At 41.9% G+C, this 16,884-nt stretch overlaps 1 protein-coding gene across 1 annotated transcript in view; it reads left to right on the top strand.

Annotated features, from left to right (window-relative positions):
* Hhat (hedgehog acyltransferase) overlaps positions 1 to 16,884 on the top strand; it is a 225,429-nt gene that overhangs the window by 56,570 nt on the left and 151,975 nt on the right. The gene's annotated exons all lie outside the window — the stretch shown is intronic.

The raw sequence follows: 16,884 nt of genomic DNA, 5'->3' as shown, positions 1-16,884 counted from the left end.
CTTCCAGAAGGATTTTGAGGTATAATGAAAGGATACATATTAAGGCTGTACCTCCTAAAGTGTCTGGTTGATAGGATAAATGCTGTGTGTGTGTGTGTGTGTGTGTGTGTGTGTGTGTGTGTACACCCTGCTGGGGCCTTCCTCTTTTACCTACCCTTGTCTCCACATTGCCAGCAAGGGGGAATGAAAGTCTTGTCTCCTCAGCAGGGCATAGTCCCCAGTGCAGGATTCTCTGTGAAGAAACCATTCTTTATTCCTCTGGCTAGAACAGCAGAGACCATGCTCCTGATGTGAACTGCATCTCTTCCCTCCCTTGTTTTGCTCTTTTGGAGAACTCTCATGCTGGCTGAGTTCTGCCTGAGGTCTGACCTCTAGCCTGTAGCTGCAGGAGTGTGTGTGTGTGTGTGTGTGTGTGTGTGTGTGTGTGTGTGTGTGTGTGTGTGTGATCTTCAGGGCAGATTAAGCTGCTCCCTGCTGAGGTCACAAGAACAAGCCTGTCTCCTTATCTTTTTGATGACTTATAGTTTTTTGAAAACTTGATTGTCCTGACTGTCACCCATGCTTAATCAGGACATTTCTAAGGGAGAAGACTGTTTAGGACTGAAAAAATGCTGAGCTAAAATTGTTATCAAAATTGATAACAATCTCTTCTTTCCAAACAGTTTTTTTTTTTAAACAACTAGCGTTGTGCATTTCCTTTGGCTACAAAAGGTTCTTTTAAAATGTTGACTAACGTGTAATCATTGTACATACGGGGTACAGTGTTACATTTCAATGAATGTATAGTGTGTCATGATCAAGTCAAAGTAATTAGCATTTCCATACTCTATTGTCTATGTTTGGAGTTTTCATGCTCCTTTCTTTTACCACTTTTTGTATTTGGATGCTATTTCTTGCTGCCTTTGAGGTACACTGACCTAGGAAATATATTTATTTTCACCAGACATGAGTTCATACGCATTTTTTTTGGTCAGTTGTGGGCACTGTCCCTGAACTGTTTTGCCCAAGGTTACTGCTTTACCACTTTGAGCCACTCGAGTTTTCTGGTAATTAAGAGTCTCATGGACTTTCCTGTCCCCAGTTGGCTTTGAACTGTGATCCTCAGATCTCAGCCTCTTGAGTAGCTAGAATTACAGGCATAAGCCACTAGCGCCCAACTTATAGATATTTTAAGTTCATGCTAAACACAAATTTCATGAATTTCAGTGTCTTTTTCATTTTCCGTTTGCGTCATTTTTCATTCAAATCAGTGAGGATCTTAATTCCTAATTATATTATCAATTTACTTATTTGCTCTGCCTTACACTACACTATACATAAAAAAATTTCAAAATTATGACACACAGCATTATAACTAATGATAAAATCACTAACTGCTAAATGACATTAATCACTTAAGGTCTTTTGGCTCTTAGAATAGATGTATACTGAATGTGTATATATTGTATTCAAAAGCCATTTGAAATAATTTTCAAATTATATATGTCATGACTTGTATGGTATTTGGTAAGATTAGTGTAATTTAGAATTTTGGATTTACTTTTGTATTTTGATTTACCAGTGATCATTTTCTTTCTAGACATTTTCTTTGGTACCCACAAGATCTTTCTTTGTTATTTCTTTTCCTGCATATGTGGTCATTCCTTGGTATCTATGAGAAATTGGTTTCAGGAACTCCCTTGGGTACCAAAATCTACAGATTTTCAAAGTCCTTCTACAAAATATGTTGTATTTTCATATAGCCAACACTCATCTTCCTATACCCGTGAAGCATCTCTAGAGTATATGTAATGTACTGAAAGTGCCAAGTCAGCGGTTGCTTTACTTATTATACAGGGAATAATCATAATAAGAAGACAAGGTATATTCATGTTTGGTATGGTGCATTGTTTAATAAATACTTGTGGTTCATTGTTGATCAGTGAACCCATACAACTGCATTTCTGTACTTTAAAAATTTTAAACACACTGCATACAACTATTTTATATTCTATCGCTAAGGATGATGTGAAGTATATGGGGGGGATTTTCAATCTGGGTTAGTCTGAGTCTCCATTTGACTTTGGTTGCTTTGAGAGTTTTGGTTTTGAGTTAATGTTACTTGCCATTTTGTCTTTTGGAATTTTTTAGGGTGTGTATTTGCTATATATATATATATATATATATATATATATATATAAAACAAATATATATATACATACATATATATATCAAGAGATAAATATTAATTTAATTATTTAAATGGCATGCTTATTTATGTCCGATGCATTGAGTTATTACTGAATTGATGCTATTTTTAACTTCTAGTTTAGGTGCTGGGGAGCGAGGATGCACAGGAGTAGGAATTTTTGCCTTTGGAGAACTGTATTCATGTGAGATCCCAGTCTGACCTCCTGTGTATTGGGGGTTCCACAGGTTGTTGCCTGAACTCACAAGCACTGATGCCTCCCAATCTTCCTGCTTGCAATTTGTTGTTCCTGGCCTCCAAAGATTTTGTTATTTTCTAAATAGTTTAAGGACACATTTAACAATATGCTTTTAAATATTTCACCCAGATTTTCTTAGTTGTTCTCTCCTCGGGATTAATTCCCTGCATGGGCATAGTCTGTTATGTGGTCAGAAGTGTAAGTCTTAACAGTGCCCTTTTGTAAGAGGAAGGTCAGTCTCTCAAACAGTATCCCCAGCAGCTCCCTGGGTAACTCATGGCCATAACTGGGTCACATGTCCTTGCTAGAGTCATTCTTTACAAGATTCCCATGATTAGCTGATAACCAGGTATTTCTTTCAAGTCAGTATGAGGAAGGAGTCAGGCATTTGAGCAGAGTTGCATGGCTATCGACAAGGACTGGTGAGTTGTTCAGTGAGTACCCAGTAATGTCCATTTCTGAATAGGAAATAGCACTATTGTATCTTAGAAAAACTTTAAAGCAGTGTAAGAGGCATCCTGGAAAATAGAAAAGCTTAATTTTTTGTGATTTTTCATGTCATCTTTCAACAATTAACCTGGGGCTCAGAATTTGTTGGGTGACACACATCCCATTTCACAGACCTATTTTATATCTTATATTTTATATCTTGGTGTAATTATTGATAGTGATACAGTTCCTTTCTAGAAATAAGAAAGTGTCATAATTTGGGAAACATAATCAGTTTCTTAATAATCTTTTCTTTTCAATATCCTTGTTCTGTTGTTACTCACCTCCTGATGCACAACATCATCTTGCATATTAACCCCTTCCATACTTGAAAATACCTTGGCATTGAATTCCTTTGTACTTGACTATGTAGCATTTGAGCGGAGTGCTGTCATACTCATTTCTCCATTCAGTAAGTATTCATCCGTTGCACTTGGCCTCAGGGATCTGAAGATGAGTCGGATATAGTCCTTGTTTTCAAGAAGCTCATTCTAGAGAAACGGTACATGAAGAAAATGGGCTTTGTTTCTCATTTTACAGGACTGAAGTAGATGTCTGCATAGACTCAAGGGACAGAGGGCACAAAAGAGGAAGGTGCTATTATTCACCTTCTTGCTAACCCAGGAAACAGAGGTTTCAAAGGGGAATTGATGCACCAGATGGCTGTGACATACTAGGTGGACAGAGCTGAGGGAGGAGCTGAGCCAACGGCCCCAAGGTTCTTCCTGGGATGGGTTACTCTGGTATGCTCAGGGAATGGTGAGTTGTAACTATAGCTAGATGCTGCTCTAGGGGATAAAGCTTGAGGGCTATAGTTTGGATCTGGAATGGCTCTTAAAAGCTAATGTGTTGAGGATTTGGTCCCCAGCTAGTAAGACCACCGGGAGATGGGCTGCTTCCTAGCTACCATTAGGTGAGCAGATTTCTCCTGCCACACACTTTTCCATAGTGTACTGTCTCCACAGGACCAAACACGAAGAGGCCAAAAGACCCTGGACTGTAGCCTCAGAAACCATGAGCATCTTTCCTCCTTTTCTCCCTCCTCTCTCTTTTCTTTCTCTTCTCTTTCCTCATTCCCCCCAATACAGGATTTGAATTCAGGAGCTTGTGTTCCTGCTTGGCCTTTTTGTTTAAATATGGAGCTCTACTACTAAATCTATACATCTCAACTTGTAGCTTTTTGCTGGGCTGGTTTGGAACTGTGATCCTCAGATCTCAGCCTTCTGAATAGCTAGGATTGTAGATCTGAGCTACCAATGCCCAGTCCCTTTGTTCGCTTGAATGGAAGGCTTTCCTTTTTGTCCCCATGCCGCAGTTGCAGTTGAGTGTGAGGTTAGCAAGGAGCATAAGAGGAATAAAGGACACCTCTTTGCGTCACAGGGAAGGAAAGATACAACTGAGATTTCATTTCAAAGATCTCCGGATTGAGCAACATTGTGCCTTCTCAGAAGTGACTCCTACCAACACCTCTAGTAGAACAGCAGCTGCTTTAAAGAAGCAACTCTGTCTCCACTATTGATGTCAGTTGCCTGTTAAGTGTTTACCTGGTATGCTGGTTCAGATGAAGGAAAATATCGTGGGGACTCTGCCTGCTGAGTGCCAGTAGATTGGTGTTAATGAAAGTGGCCAGACATCCAGGTGAATGAGTGATCCAAGATCTTGCATGAGTCAGTCAGGGGCTATGTTATTCTAGGAAATGATCCCTGCAGAATTAAGAAGTCTGGGGATGCCAGTAGAGATGGCTTGCCATGGGATGCATTTGCTGTGGTTAATCAAATAGTGAGGATGTTTCTGACCTCCAAGGAAAGTGTTAACTCCTTTCCTGATGGAGGTGGAAAAGTGGAGGTGGCTGGTTGTCTGTCAGAGCTCAAGTGTGACTCTCTGTAATTGAGACAACATTAAGAGCTCCATAACACGGGCCGGGAATGTGGCTCAGCGGTAGAGCGCTTGCCTAACATGCGTGAGGCCCTGGGTTCGATTCCTCAATACCACATTAACAGAAAAAGCCTGAAGTGGAACTGTGGCTCTCAAGTGGTGGAGTGCTAACCTTGAGCAAAAGAAGCTCAGAGACAGTGCCCAAGCCCTGAGTTCAAGCCCCATGACTGGCAAAAAAAAAAAAAAAAAAGCTTCATGAAAATGGGGGGCGGGTTTGGGGGTGGGTGGGCAGAGGAGCACTTTTTTTTCTTTAATCCTCTCCTGGAGATGTAAAAATAAAATTTTCTTCCCATGTATTTCTCTCTCTCTCTCTCTTTTTTCCAGTGCAGTTCTGATGATGATGATGAGGAGGAGGAGGAGGAGGATTAAACCTCTACTTCAGTTTTCAGGGAGGCTCAGAGCTGCTGTAATCAGCTTCTCAGGAAAGGTCAGGCTGCGATGAGGCATGCTGTAGAAGGGCAGAATGCAATGGGCAGGGAGTTGGGGGTGGGGGTGTTGTCTGTGCTGGGGTTACGCCAGTTCTAGGTGTGTAACCTCAGTCTCTCCTGGGACTATTCCAATTCCTAGATTAGAAATATTTAGCAGACAGATTAAAATGATAAGAACACTAACACTAGAGGTAAGAGTAGATAGAAAAAGATGAGCCAGTAGTCACTAAACAGGAATGCTAAGAAATGGAGGAGGAAACAACTGGTCTTGTGAAGAAGGAAGTATAAGGTTGTAGTATGTCAGGCCAAGAAAGATAACAGAGTAGGGTCTGTTTTATTTTGGCAAATGGGAAGTCATGGTTGGATTTCATCATGGGTTGGCAATGTCTATGTTTTTTTTTTGTTAATTTTTAGGGAGTATAAATTCATGATTGAAAAAAATCAGAAGTGAGAAAATAGAGATAGTTTGGGAAGAACTTGACACCCACTTTTAGCAACGAAAAGCAATCAGAATTGACTGAAAAAAGTAGTGGTAATAGTAGCTTTCTGAAGGAGGATGGATGGAAGGCTGTGTTCTGTTAATGCATAGGGAATATTCAGGAAGAGGACCCTGAATAGCTTCTTTCCAGTTCTGTCCACAAAGAAGGTTTAAGAGGATTTAAGGAGGTTTAAGAGATCTTATTAGATATAGTGCTCAATTGTGTGCCACCAGTTAGACATCGTCAAGAAAGCCCACCAACATTACACTGCTGGAAGCATTCACTCTCCTCCCCTAAACAGGCACAAATCATAAATAACCATCACCAGCTCCAAGTCCAGGTGCTCTGGGGGGTGGTGGTGGTGGTGTCCACATCACCCTTAGTTCTATCATAATGTTGATGTTCTGTAACAGCATACCCAAAGGGTAGAGTTGGCCACTACTAACATGCTTTATATTAAATAATGGGAGCGGGGGAGGGGGAAAGTCATGGGAACAAACAGGAGTATTATTTTTAAATTGTCTATAAATACTATACAACAAATAAACGATGTGTGAATGCTTTAGAACTGATTTCTGTGCCAGATTTGGGTGAGAACTGGGAAAAGTCTATGGCTTTCTCCTGCATTTCCCCACCATGTTGTGTTCTCTTTGTGACAGTTTCAGTGTCGTTTGGGGGTTTTAACCCAGTGCTAGGACCCAAATATAAACTCCTGAGGGGTCTGTGTACCCCATGTATTGCCTCTTGTCTTCTGCCAATGAACTGGAACCACAACAATATCTGGAGACATGATAGGTACCCTTGGGTTCTGGTTTTACTCCTTCCTGTCTCTACTTGGTAAGAGTAACTCTATTTCTCCCGTGTGGTAAAGATTGCTCTTCCATGCTGATACCATGAGCCCATTTTACTTGCTTATGTAGTCCCAAAAGGAGTCCCGATTGGCTGGGCAATATGGCTGTGATTTGATGGAATTGCTGTTGACACTTTGCTGGGTAACAAGACTCCCCCCCAAAAAGCACAACCTATATTTGCAGGAAGAAGAAGATATTTTAGGAGTTGATTAAGATGGACACCAGTGAGAGATGCCACTTCCACCCTTTAGATACTTTCCATATCTAGGCTATGTGCAAGCCGGTGCAGAGCCCAGTCTCCATCCTGGGGGACAACATGCCTGCCTCATAAGATAATGCCTTTGGAGCCATGTCAGAACATTTGATAGCATTCTGCGGCGCTGGCCATGTCTGGATGATGGATGAGTCCAGTGGATCCTATAGATGTAGCCTCTTCTGTCACTCTACTTGTTACAGAGTTAGGTCTGTAGACAGGAAGAAAGTGGATGATGTTGGCATGATGTTGGGTGTTGGTGAAAGCCTGGTGGATTTGGAAAGCAAATCCACATCCAGAACAAGGCCATCTCGCTGGTATTTCCAAAGTGGAAGGTGTCCGGTATAATGAACTTGACATAGGAGTGTGGAAGGCTCTGGGGACTGGTGGGTCAGGCATCCAGCTGTGCTGAGAGCCAAGTTACCCTGGCAAGGGATCTTCTACCTGGTTGAGTCATCACAATACTTTTTGTTTTTGCTGCCACGTGGGCCACTGTGGACATAAATGCATTGAAAACCATTGCAATGGCTGTGGAAAGATGGTGGGTGATGTATTGAGTATAAGCTCCCATGTTATTGAGAGCAGCCAGGCACTTTTGTTATTTACATATATATATGTGTATATTCACATATATATGTGTATGTATATGTGTATATGTATATGCATATGTCTATGTCTATGTATGTTTGTGTGTGTGTGTGTGTGTGTGTGTGTGTGTGTGTGTGTGTGTGTGAACATACACACACTATCTCTCGTGCTGGCCTCCTGACCTTCCGGCATGTTCATTCACTAACCTCTTTCCCAAACCTCCTTATCCATATATTAACTCTAATTTCATCCCAGATGATTGGCTCTTTGGGGGACCTATTTATCAAATCATATGTGATAACTACCCCTGATATTTGTACCACCTGGAATCCTTCTATTATCCCTTTATGATTTCCCAGTGGATTCTTGGCATCTCAGCCCAATAGATAGGGGCCACTGTGGTGTCTGGGTTTCTAAACACTACCCATAATCCATTCTGCTCACTGCAGTCTCAGCCACCAAAGAGGATCTGGGATTGCTGATATGCACCCATAAAAGTAGCAAAGGTTAGACAGGATGGACTTCTTTTCTCCAGTGACAGTCCTCAGAGTCCATCCCCACACATACTGGTCAGACTCTTGTCAGTGTTTTGTAGCAGAATATTGCAGTGCTTTTGGAGTAAAAGCTTTGTAATAGGTCCCTTGTGACATGCTGGGGTTCATCGCCAGACATAGAGAGAGGACTGTTGTTGAGCAGGAGGGAGGAGGGAAATGGCTTCTCTTGTACAGTAATTCCTTAAGTAATTTCATTAAAAGTGTCTTCTGGTAGGACCAGGTCTGCCTATTACACAGGAAAAGAGGGGTTGCTGCTGGCCAGGGATGTGCCCTAAAGTTTAGAGGTGTAAAGTCTCAACTCATTATAAATCCCCTTGTTAGTTTTTAGAAAGGATACATTGGTGCCTTAATTTATAGACACCTTGCAAGAGTGAGAATTCAGCTAACATGGTAATTTAATAAACCTAAGAAACAAAATCTTTTTTTTGGCTTATCAGATGTAAAGGTGGTTTTTTAGAAGAGTCCTAGAGAGTCCCTGTTTCCAGGCTATGCTCTGAGGTGAGAATTTGAGCCTATTCTGTTTTGAGAATTATGAGCCTATTTGATTCTCTTCTCTTCTCAAGATTCTCAGTCTTGAAGCTCTATCCCTGGCAATAGGAATCCAGCCTGCACCATCTTTCTTGGAATTAAAGAAAATCCAGGAAAACATACACAGGCCCATATGCATATATAGACAAATGAAGTATGGTATGCCCAGGGAAAGGCTCCATTGCTTTAACTTCTTTGAACAACTAACTTAAGTTCAATGACAATGGATACTAGGAAGCAGAAGCATGTTTTGTCAGTGGTGAGGGTAGACAGGAGGCAAATGGAGAGAGGATGGGTGGGCCAATACAATGAACAGGAACGTATGTGAAAATAGAAGCAGGTGACTTGGGGGATGGGTGAGAGTTGGGACAGATTGGGGAGAAGGATTGAAGGGGTGACATTGATCAAAATGCATTGTATTTATAAGACTGACATATTGAATTGAAACCCCTTTGTACAATGACTTTAATAATAATAATAATAATAATAATAAATAGATGATGGAGGAGAAGAAGAAGAAGCCATGCACTTAATACTTGCAATCTTTCCCAAGTGAGCCAGATTGCAGGATTGTTGGGGACTTCTGGGGTTAACATCTATGAAAGGAAAGGGGTGGAAGCAGCCTTTTGCTCACAGCTAGCACTCTACCACTTGAGCCATACCTGCATTCCCTGTGTTGGTTATTATCAGCATAGAGTCTTGCTTTATGCCCAGGCTAGCCTGGACTGTGATCCTCCTATTTGTGCTTCCCCTTATTGCTGAGATGATGGGCATATGCTATTGTGTCCAGTCATTATGCTTCACCCAAAGCTTGGGATGATAGGGCCCTCCATCATACCACTGTTGGTGGCAGTGGAGTCTTGTGAACTTCCGTTTGATCTGACCTTGAACAGCAATCCCCTGATCTCAGCATCCTAAGGAGCTAGAATTGAAGGCTTAATCCACTGGTTACATTGGTTACATAATTTATTACATTGTTGGTTACATTCTTCCTGGGTCTGTCTTTGTACTCTCAAATTCAAAGAATTCTTGGAAATGTAGTGTGTTTAAGAGGGCACATGGTTCTATGAACCAAATCAAGACTCTGGTAGTCAGGAAGCAAATGCATATGTACAGGTAGGTGGCAGGGTCAGCCACACTAAATACAATTATCTGGCCCACGAATATTTCAATGAAGAATGAGACAGATTTACAGGGCGTGGATTGCCATCTGCTAAGAAACAGACACTTACCAATAGATACGGGGTTAATATATTTGATACCACTGTAGAAAATTAAAAATGACTTGTATTTGTAACTATGAATATAAATGACTGTACGTTCTCTTAGAAAATTCTGTAGACTGAAGGAAAATAAACCAATGGTCAGCTGTGTCCTTTGCAAACTTACCCATAGTCAAGTCATTCCTTACCTTTAGTCAAGTAATCCAACATTGCTACTTACCCTTAGTTAAGTAATACATTGCCAGGGGAGGCATTTCTCTCTCATTAAAGTAAACCACAGCTGGGTACTGGTGGCTCACACTTGTAATCCTAGCTACTCAGGAAACTGAGATCTGAGGACCACGGATCAAAGCTAGGCCAGGCAGGGAAGTTGGTGAGACTTTTTGTTGTTTTTGTTGTTGTAGGTCGTGGGGCTTGAACTCTGGGCCTGGGCGCTGTCCCTGAGCTCTTCAGTTCAAGGCTAGCACTCTACCACTTGAGCCATAGCACCACTTCCAGCTTTTTCTGCTTATGTGGTGCTGAGGAATCGAACCCAAGGCCTCATGCATGCGAGGCAAGCACTCTACCACTGAGCCACTTCCCCAGCCAAACACCCTGTCTTTATATGACATTTTTCGAAATCTTCATTCCTGATTATATTCCTTCTTGCCCATTGTTTACCTCCAGAGCTAGCTCATCCACAATGTGATGGCCTTTTGCTCTCTCATGGATAGTGTTTGTCGATGAGTGTGTGCATGCATGGATGCCTTCTCTGAGTGTATATGTCTAGATTGGTTTGCATGCTGTGTAGTTACTCAATGAGCAGACTTACAAGAAGCCAAGAACATATTGTTATGTCCCAAATGTGGTGCCATCTGTCTATTTGAAGCTTTTGTCAGGGATGGAAGAGATAATGGCGAGGTGACTAATGTTGGGACAAGGTTTTCTCTCATTGTTTGAGGTGATTTCTTTGTGGCATGACTTTGCCCTGGGCCGCACTCTCTTGTAGGATAGACATTTGGAAATAAGGAAAGTGAGTGCCTTCTGGAATCCAGTGGCCAGATGTTCATCGTCAAGTGAGTGACGACTAAGAGAAACACCATTGAGACAGTGCCTGGCAGTGTTCCCCAGGCAGCAAACACTTCTGCACACACACTTCCGAAGCCAGAGCAGGATGTTAACATTAAGACTACCTTGTTCTACTCTCAATCTTATCGTGCATACTTAGGACAAGGAAATAGTCATTCCTGTCAACAGGCCCCTAAGATAAGTAATTTGAGATAATTTGTAGCGTTTACAATTACACTTACCTTTCCAATAATCCCATCTCCTATGGCATTCTCCTCAGTGACGTTCCCACGAATACTATGTGATTTCCCTTGAGCTAACATTCTCCAGGGAAAATGATTAGTTAAGGTGTGTTAACAGTTCTTATTGAAGTTATAGCTTTGTAATAATGGGGCAGAACTCACTTCATGCAATCAAATTTGATTATATGAAAATGTAATTAGTCTTGAGTCGTGTGTTATATCAACTATTTCCTTCCAGCATTTTATTTTTATTAGGCTCTCTGTCTCACTCAAAATCATGGGAATAACTTAAAGAAAATCAAGACCGGGGCTTCTATTATGCTAACAACTCACTTCCCTTTTTATAGAACTTCAAACAAAAACCATCAATGCCATATGCTGCTCTGCTCATTACTCTCCTTTCTGCTTCCAGACATGTTGGTGTCAGCTCTGTTGCAAATATTATGGACTATAGATTCTAGTTGCCTTGGAGGCAATAATTTTCATTCTAAATTGGTCAGTTAGCATTCTGGTATTATTGATCTCTGTCCATGAGCTAGACTGATGTACACCTGCCCACACAGATCTTTCCTTGGGGTGCTGATGAATCAGGTTCCTGACCTGTAAAACTGAGGACCAGCAAGGGCTTGGCTGAGGTGGCTTGAGGGGATTTTTCTGGAAGGCTAATAGCCTTGATTAGTGGCTCCTGCAGAACTAGCATAGCTTTGCGATTGTGGGATGATCATAGTTTAGTTCAATGCTTTCCTGATTGGAGTATTTATTTTCCAGTTGGGGATTGAACTCAGGGTCTGAGCACTTACCCTGGACTCTTGTCTTTGAGGCTAGCACTCTACCATTTGAACCACTGCTCTGCTTCCATCTTTTTCAGTGTTTAATTGGAGATAGAGTCTCAGAGACTTTTCTGCCCAGGCTGGCTTCAAACCTTGTTCCTTAGATCTCAGCCTCCTGAGTAGCTAGGATTACAAGCATGAGCTACTGGCACTTGGTTTGATTGGATATTTTTAAATGTAATGATTGTGTGTGTGTGTGTGTGTGTATTAGTGGTTCAGGATATATATACAGAAAAGGGCCAGGAGGTGGCAGTAAAAGCTAAAAGCTAGTCATTAAACAAAATGAGCTTGAAATAAGACAAAATTTCATTAGCTTAACATTGAGCTTCTCACGGGCAATTTAGAGTTTTCACATGGGGATCATTGTGGGGGTTTTTGTGTGTGGTTTCTGTTTTCGTTCTTTCTTTTTTTGCTGATCCTGGCACTTTGAACTCCGGGCCTGGGCACTGTCCCTTCTTTTTCACTCATGCCTCCACAACTTCACTTCTGGCTTTTTGGTGGTTAATTGGAAATATGAGTCCCATGGATTTTCCTGCATGAGTTGGCTTTGAACCAAGATCATCAGATCTCAGCCTCCTGAGTAGCCAGGATTACAGGTATGAGCCACCAATATCTAGCTAGAATACATTTAAAAAAAGATACAGACTTTAGATGAGATTGCCATTCTGTTTGAGCAGATGGGGTCGCCCAGCCCCTTAATTTCCAGGAACAATGGACTGATGCTGTTCCCTGGTCTCAGCAGAAACCAGGGCCTGGGTGCTGTCCCTGAGCTTTTGTGTTCAAGGACAGTGCTCTACACAGCTCCATTTCTGGCTTTTTGGTAGTTAACTTGGGATCAGAGTCTCATGGACTTTTCTGCCTGGGCTGGCTTTGAACTAGCCTCCTGTGAAGCTAGGATGACAAACCTAAGCCCCTGGTACTAGCCATGAAAGAGGACTTTGCTAAAGGTTTGGGGAACTACTCAAACAACTTACAAATGGGGACTGCCCTTCCTGGGTACCTCAGTCTGGGCTCTCATTTTCCATATCCATCTGCTTTTTCTGCCTTTCTCTTTTTATTAACAAAACACATCTCAAATTTCTTATCATCTAATCTTGCTAAAACACACACACACACACACACACACACACACACACACAATCTCATCACCTGTTTGACTTCTGTAAAGTCTTGCTTCTTTGCATGACTGATCCTTCCTTCCTTCCTTCCTTCTTTTCTTCCTTCCTTCCTTCCTTTCTTCCTTTCTTTCTTTTTTTTTGTCAGTTTTGGGGCTTGAACTCTGGGTTTGAGCATTGTCCCTGAGCTCTTTAGCTCAAGGCTAGTGCTCTACCACTTGAGCCACAGCACCACTTCCAGTTTTCTGGTGTTTAATTGGAGATAAGAGTCTCACAGACTTTCCTGCCTGGGCTGGCTTTGAACCACTTAGATCTCAGCCTCCTGGGTATCTAGGATTACAGGTATGAGCCACCGGTGCCCAGCTGGATCCTGTTTTTCTTTCCTGTTACCCTGGCCAGGCTCCTGTGTCTGCCTACCCATGTCTTCTACTGTACTGGGCTGTTTGACACCTTCGTGCTTTACATGGATTTTATCTAGCAAAGTCATTTAAAAAATTGCCTTTTAGAAAATTGAAAGAATTAGAATTCACCTTAGGCTTTTATTCCCCCGGGTGCAGCAATGATCAACTCATGGCCAATTGTCTTTCATCTGTATTCTCTCCTGAATTGTTTTGAAGCCAATGCTAGACCTCTTATTGTTATCCATAAATATTTCAGCAGTATCACTAAAGGATAAGAACTCTGATTTTCTTCTGAACTCCATAAGAAGGCAAAACACAGCAGACTGGAATCAGACTCTGATTTCACAAGGGATTAAGGGGGCAAAGGCGATGACTTAACAGTTTCTTTCTATAAAAGTTCAAAAAGATCACATTCCTTGAGTTCATTATTGAATGGCGTTTCTCCACAGTAAACCCCTGGTAAAACCAGGTCTGTAAGATGATGAGGACAAAAGGCAAGGGGTTAAGAGTGAGTGAGGAGCCAGCGCTGGTGGGTCATACCTGTAATTCTAGTGACTTTAGGAGGCTGAGATCTGAGGATCACAGTGTGAAGCTAGCCCAGGTAGGAAAGTCTTTGAGTTTCTTACCTACAATTAACTGGCAAAAAGCTGAAAAGTGTGGCTCAAGTGGTAGAGCACCATGCTTGAGTAAAAAGCCAAGTGAGGGCATAAGGTCCCGAGTTTGAGCCCCAGTACTGGTGCATGTATGCAGACACACACACACACACACACACACACAAACGCGCGCGCACACACGTGCGCGCACACACACACCTGAGAGGAGGTATGAGGATGGCAAGTTATATCTTCCCTGATAGAGATAAAACAAAAGCTTTGTGGAATGTTCATTTGAGTCTCTTTGAAAGTCCAGCCTGTTCACTGGTTGAGGTTTAGAAATCCATATCCTAAGTGTAAAGTAGACAGAGGGGTTTCGGCTCAGTAATTCGACACTAGCTGTTATTGAGATAATGTTGATGCTCCTATCTAATTGGTAATGAGATGTTCATGAAGACAACCATTTGCTTTTCCTTATCTGACAACATCCCAGAGAGGGGAGAGGGGAGGGACATTTGGCAGCTGATCATTGTTTTGTAAAGTAGGGGCACACACCCACGTCAGACAGCACAGGACTCCTTTCTTCCCCATCCTTTTGAGAAGTGAAACTTCCTGAGCCTTGTTAAGACAGGGTAAAAGCCAATTAATTTTTATAAATTCGCTCCTGTTCCTGAGGTTATTTAAAATGAATGTAGTGTGAACCCAAAGCGACTCTGGGATTTACTACTGTGGAGCCTAACTCTTCAATCACAGCTATTCCATGTGGCGTGAGGATAATTTCACGAGCAGTGCCCACAGCTTGCAGAATGGAGGAGCGGCCTGCTTGGCATGGCACTGTAAAGAGTACTGGATGTACCACGGTTATGTAGCAAACACCAGCTATTCCCTGCTAGCTCTTCTTCTCCTCCCAGTGTCTCTCTCAGGATACCCTGATGGTCGCTTCCTCTCTAACCCATTACTTGATATGTAGATGATTTCTTAGATACATAAAATAGGTCTTCCTTCCTTCTCTCCCCTCCTGCCCTCTTTCTCTCCCTCCTCCTTTCCTTCCTTTCTCTCTCTTCCTCCTTTCTCCTCTCTCTCTCCTTTCCTCTTTCCTTCTTTGATGGCACTGGAGTTTGAACTCAGGGCCTTATGCTTGGTAGGCAGGTACTCTACTACTAACACCCTTAGCCCTTTTTGCCTTTGTTATTTTTCAAATATGCATTTATGCCCATGTCAGCCTGTACTATGACCATTCTACTGGTACTTCCTGCTTTCCTGGGCTGATAGGTGGCACCATGCCTAGATTTTATTGGTTAAGATGGGATCTTGCAAACTTTTTGCGCAGGCTGTCTTCCATCTGCAGTCCTTCCCCTTCCACGTCGCAAGTAGCTAGGATTACAGGCATGAGACACGGGTGCCTGGCTGTGCTTTCTTTTTCTGCATGAAGTAGCCCCGTTAGCTTTGTCTAAGAGCTTCCTGGGTGCCCTGTCATCCGGCCTGACTCACACTGGCTCAGTTCCATGTCTGCTCTGGGAGTTGGATGTGACTATAGTAAATAAGGTGACTTAGAGGCAGTACGCCCAAGTTCACATTGCAGCTCTGAGACTCATTAGTGTGTGATCTTGGATGAGTTTTGACACCTTTGTGTATTCAAGTTTCTACCTGCAAACCAGGGGGTAGTTATAGTACTTACCATAGAGAGTTAGTTTTGAGAATTTAATGTGCTGTTGCATACTGCTTGGCATATCGAAACTTTTTTTGTTGTTGTTTCTTTGTTTTTGAGACAATCTCATTATGTAACCCATGCTTAGCCTTGAACTGGTGATCCTCCTGCCTCAGCTTCCATGGTGCTGAGACTGCACTACCTCACCTGGCTGGAGGTAGTCTTAATCAGTAGCTAGCCTCGATATGCTCTAAAACTAGATTGCTGTTGAACTTGTCCAGACAACGGAGAGTATACATACAAAAAAGTTATAAAGAAAATACAACAGAAACTTATCTCTTATGTAGTTTAAGAATGAAAAGATCACAGATGCTGTTGGAGCCCCCTTGGGGTAACTCCCCTGATTGCATTTTCATCTTCCTCTCTACGCCATCATCACTCTCTTGGATTGACATAATGAAATGATGGATTTAGATGAGGCCTTAACCAAAGGTAGAGTTTAGACTGACAAAATAGAGGACATGTGGTGGGAGGCTGTAAGTAGAGGAATGAGTGTAGGCCAAGAGGCAGCAAAGGGTATAAATTATCAAGGAATCCAGTGCGTATGGAAAGTCAGGGGAGGAAAATTGGATTGGGGCTGGCTTTTTCTTTCCCACCTCTTCACCTCTTAGTGGAAATCTCTAGCCACTTATCCGAGAACCAAAGCTGAGAAGAAAATGATAAGTCATATAGAAGCCAATCTCCAGCTGCTTTATGTCAATTAAAACTGTAATGGGATAATATTAAAAGAGAGACAAATGGTTTTTTGTAGCACATGTACTAAAAGAGAGTGCAGTGGAGATGCTTAGCGTGGTCTCTGCGCAAGGATGGCCTGTCAGTTCACAAAGCACTCGCTTTTTGCTGAACCTGTTCTTCAGAGGTTTGCCATTAGGGTTTTTCTTCAGATAATGTGTCCCTACCTAGAATTACAAACTTGCAAACACTTTTCAAACTTTGGAAGTTCTAAAAACAGATTAATATGGTGTCCATTCATCTGTGTTCCCTTCCTAATTGTTTTGAGTTTTTCCTTTGAATTATTAAGCAAGGTAGATAAATATAGAAAATTTACTACTCCAGTGTGAATGAAATGAAGGTTTATGAGTGGGAAACAAATCAAATCATTTAAGTAGTTCAGTTTGATTTGGATATATGGTTACCAAGGCAAGTTTGTCTTTTGCTTATTTTTTTGAAATGATTCATTTTGATAAAAACTAT

Source organism: Dipodomys spectabilis, unplaced genomic scaffold (genome assembly GCF_019054845.1).
Source record: "Dipodomys spectabilis isolate Male_0828 unplaced genomic scaffold, ASM1905484v1 ptg000069l, whole genome shotgun sequence".
In the NCBI taxonomy this organism is placed as follows: domain Eukaryota; kingdom Metazoa; phylum Chordata; class Mammalia; order Rodentia; family Heteromyidae; genus Dipodomys; species Dipodomys spectabilis.
This window is presented reverse-complemented; position numbering and strand designations above follow the sequence as displayed.